Genomic DNA, 4,851 nt, shown 5'->3' on the forward strand with positions numbered 1-4,851 from the left:
TACAACTATTTACTACAGGGCAGGTGGGGCGTTTGGCTCACTAGACCTGTTCAAAAAACTACTTTTTCATTAACACTAATCTTTGGAGGACAACTTTTATTTTTATGTAAGAATCAAAAGAAAACAATTCTGTAAAATACAGTACAGTAGTAATAAAAATAATTGGGGTTAGGTGGGCCATACAGCGAAAAGAGGAGGCGAGAAAAGAGGGTCAGTGTTCAGTGTTCATGGTCAGCCACTGGTCAGTGTTCATCCACACCGTCCCCTCAAAAGCCCTCAATGTCTAAAATACAGTAAATAGTACAGGAAGAGGTGCCTTACACAATCACCAACTATAACAGCCTAAAATGTGGTTAGAAATGAGGGGGAGAGACAAGTAATTTTTTTTTACCTTATTTTCAGTAGTTTTTAGCACTTTGAGTTGCATGTATGTATGAAAGGTGCTATACAAATAAAGATTATTATTACAGTGGTACCTCGAGATACGAGCTGCTCTATATACGAGCGATCCAAGATACGAGCACCGAGACGAGCAAAATTTCTGTTCGACACCCGAGTGCACGCTCGAGATACGAGCATGAACCACTAGGTGGCAGTACAGTACTATATGGAAAAAAAGAAATAATTAATCAGCTCAAAGACACACTCAAACGCTTTTCTTTTTCACCCTCCCCCACAACCTTAGGTTCAAAAACACAAACATACCTGTATGTGCGGAGATGACGTCATTTAGCGCGTTCTAGCAGCCAATAGCGTTTTTTAAATTTTAAACACATCCAGCAGAACAATGAACTGATGGTTCACACCATCACCCCCCCCTCACCCGTCTACCTATAAGTGGCTGCATGTACATAACAAAGGGTGGCCTAATGGAATGCAAATATCCCCAGAACTGCCCCCTGGTGGAGACCAGGTGGAAAAAGTGTGGAATGAAAATGCTGGGACTCCTAGTGTTAAAACTACATTCCCAGAGATTGATGCTATAGCTTTGAAATTGGTACCAAACGATAGGTAATAACATTTTCATTTATCTGGTATAAAACACATAGACACTATGTACATTTCAACTATATTTAATGCAAAAACATACATATTTTTGATGCTTGGAAAGGATGACATCGTATGATACATGACCAGTGTTGGGAACGTTACTTTAAAAAAGTAATTAGTTATAGTTACTCACTACTTGTTCAAAAACGTAACTGAGTTAGTAACTGAATTACTCTATAATACAAGTAACTCGTTACCAGGGAAAGTAACTATTTGCATTACAGTTAAAAAAAAGTTATATGCCAATGAATAAGGATTTTTTGAAAAAGCAGTTTTCACAGTCAGTTGAAATGAGTATTTATTGCACATCAACAGACCAGTGCAGGATAAAATCCTTTAAAACCCCAAATCTTTGTAAATAATAATAATAATAAAAAGCAAAAGTAAACAGTTACACTATATAAAGTGCATTTAAATCAAATATCAAATATATTTGTATAGCGCTTTTCACAACATATGTTGTCACAAAGCGCTTTACAGTATTTACAAAGTTAACAATACTATGGGTCCAAATCCCTTATGAGCAAGCCAAAGGCGACAGTGGCAAGGAAAAACTCCCTAGATGGTGGGGAATAGGAAGAAACCTTGGGAGGACCAAGACTCAAAAGGGAACCCATCGTCCATTGGGCGGCCCGTTAACACACAAATTACACAAAAACAAATTATACAGACTAATACACAAGTTACAAATAAATCACACAATCAGGCTAAGTATAAGGTAACTAGAATGAAAGTTCTGGGTGCTGATATTGTCAATGTAAATGTCTTATGATGAACGCCAGGTTTTCATTCCATGTCGGAGCGATGATACTGGAATTGTAGGCTCCAACTGCAGTGTTACTCCCCAAGTGAACCTCGGAGAAGAAAGATATGTGATGTGGTAAATATGTAACAGATTATTCAAAGGCCAAACTACATCTATTTACATATTTACATTGACATCTATCAAATTAAATAAAATTCTCTCAACCTGAAACAACTGGATTGTTCAGAACAGAAGTAAACTTAAGAATAAAACCTCTATTCTTAAATAAATCAAATACCCAGTCTGGTAAACATTCAGGAACTTCAAGTATTTTCTTAAATAATGTTTATATCGCCACCTTGAAAAATGATAATTTTTCTTCGGCTTGCTTCTGACTCGCTATTTCTGTCTCTTCTCCGTTTTTGTCGTGTCACTGGTGTGCTTTGGCGCGCGTGTAAAAACACTGGCTCGGATTGGCTACCATAACGCTGCCTTAGCCTTGTTAAGTTAAACAGGTGTTACACCGAGGACTGTGACCTATCGAGATCTGTTACTCCTCACTAGCCTGGGCAGTGGTCCGCTCGCATTACTGTTAGTATATCAATATATAGTAACGCACCGCTTTTAATGACCAGTAACGTCAACGGCGTTGTAACGACAGGAAAAGTAATTAATTATATTATCCCGTTACTGACAAAATGACGCCGTTATCGCAACACTGTACATGACTATCTCAAAAATGTTACTCTATTGTACATATATCACAATGATCACACATTACATTGAGAAATAGGTTTGAACCAACTAAGCTTTATATCTTAATTTAAGATTGTGAACTGCTGAGATCGTGGCATCTGTAAGACATCTGCACAGCGGGAAAGTGGTCAGCGATACAAGTGAACAGGACGAACCAACAGAGAAGAGAAGAAAGGTGGAGAAATCTCCTGCCACAAGGTGTTCCAGTCATGTGTATCTCATTGGGCAGCCCAGCTCCAGCATCAGTGGCTGTCAACTTCCTACTAATCGCCAGGTGTATCGCCATTCTGGAGTATGGCAAGGATTAAAACACTTACTAGACCAAATGCAGTCAATCACTCATTGCAGTTCCTTTCTCTTCCTCTGTTGTGTTGTCTCTTCTCTTGTTTTTGACTATTTTCCTGTATTTCTCATGGAGGATCATGAAGTGATTGACTGCATTTGGTCTAGTGTTTTAATCCTTGCCATACTCCAGAATGGCAAAACAACATCCAGTGTATCATGGGCTAGAGAACTATTGTCACTGTACAAGCCAACCTAGAAAATCCTGAAGCTACTGGATTACTGAAGGTTTGCCTACCGCTTCAGACTCTGTGTCCCAGCGACAACAGAGGTCTACGAATGGCTGCTTTTGAACCGTCCCTTCACCAGTCGGTGTCTGTGACATGGCGGGCAGAAAGCCCCGCCTTTGTCGCTCTCTGGCAGTTTGTCCCGGAGAGCAACGATGCCGTCCACCCTCTGCTATGTCACAAAAGCCTGGTGACGCAGCTCCACCGGACCGTCAGCCACGTCGACCACGCGATGATGGCCTTGAACGCCGTCGGGTCCCAGACTCTCCTGGGAATTAAAGAAAGAGAAATACAGATATTTCTGTATCCTAATCGTCAGGACATCACCCCTCCTTCCCCTCTGTCTTGCCAGCAATCAGCAGGACCAAACATCACCCTTTATTATGTTAATTAACAGAGCAAGAATGAGGCAGCAGCTCTGTGGTGCACCCAGAAAGTCTAATACTACCGCTACTAATATCCTCTGTAAATATATAGCACATGTATTTGTTTGATACTCTCATTGGCTTTATTGGGTATTTTCTGTCTAGAATAGATTCAAACAATTTTTTCCCCAATTATTTAGCAGATAGATAGATAGATAGATAGATAGATAGATAGATAGATAGATAAATAGATAGATAGATAGATAGATAGATAGATAGATAGAGAGAGAGAGAGACAGAGAGAGTACTTGGTGAAGCCAATTAGCACCGCCATGATAATGCTAATTTCCGGTAGCATTGGTATGGGATTTCCAATATAACATTAGCATGGAGCTAATTGTCGGCCGAGAGTGAAGTCATATCTTTGATATATTATCATTTCCTTCATTTGATTATTAATGAAACGAATAGTATATTTTTTATTAAATTGAATTATCAATGTATCTTTACCTTATAAAGGATTAAATGTCCACCCCAAGAGGATTTGATGTCTTCAAATGTATTTTTTGTTTTAAGCATAATTGGTTGTCCTGTAGGTCAGTGGATAAGGTGTTGGGCGACAGGCCACTCAGTGCAGGGTTCAAACCCCACTGTGACCTCCTGATCCTGGCTAATAGCCGGTATGCATCGGTTGAGGGGGGACTGGCCCGAACCAAGCCAACGCTACAGGAAAACCTTTTCTTCATTACTACTAATGCTTTACATTAGACAAACAGCCTGCTCGCTCTTTGCTGTTTTAGAAAGCCAATTTGCACCGCCATGATAATGCTAATTTCCGATAGCATTCCTATGGGATTTCCTATATAACGTTAGCATCCAGCTAATTGTCGGCTGAGAGTCAAGTCAAATCTTTCATATATTATCATTTCCTTCATTTGATTATTAATATAAACTAATAGTATATTTTTTATTCAATTGAATTATCAATGTATCTTTACCTTATAAAGGATTAAATGTCCGCCCCAAGAGGATTTGATCATTTTTTATTATTATCAAACAGTGCTCCTTCACTACAAGTACAACTATACACACATAATAAACATATAACAACATATTTAAAACTTGTAAATCCTGTAAAGCTGCTTTGTGACAACATGTGTTGTGGAAAACCAAAATATATTTCATTGGATTTGATTTGATATTTACATTTTTTTTATTATGTACAACTATTTACTACAGGGCAGGTGGGGCGTTTGGCTCACTAGACCTGTTCAAAAAACTACTTTTTCATTAACACTAATCTTTGGAGGACAACTTTTATTTTTATGTAAGAATCAAAAGAAAACAATTCTGTAAAATACAGTAC

The 4,851-nt window shown here is 38.6% G+C and overlaps 1 long non-coding RNA gene across 1 annotated transcript; it reads right to left on the reverse strand.

Moving 5' to 3' along the window:
• Positions 1-1,331: 1,331 nt before the first annotated feature.
• Positions 1,332-4,125, reverse strand: LOC143504713 (uncharacterized). Its single transcript, XR_013127638.1, has 2 exons — positions 3,996-4,125; positions 1,332-3,388 (listed from the first exon to the last, which is right to left on the reverse strand). It is a non-coding gene; the product is annotated as an uncharacterized LOC143504713 (long non-coding RNA).
• Positions 4,126-4,851: the final 726 nt, after the last annotated feature.

This window comes from Brachyhypopomus gauderio, unplaced genomic scaffold, assembly GCF_052324685.1.
Source record: "Brachyhypopomus gauderio isolate BG-103 unplaced genomic scaffold, BGAUD_0.2 sc323, whole genome shotgun sequence".
Classification (NCBI taxonomy): Eukaryota; Metazoa; Chordata; class Actinopteri; order Gymnotiformes; family Hypopomidae; genus Brachyhypopomus; species Brachyhypopomus gauderio.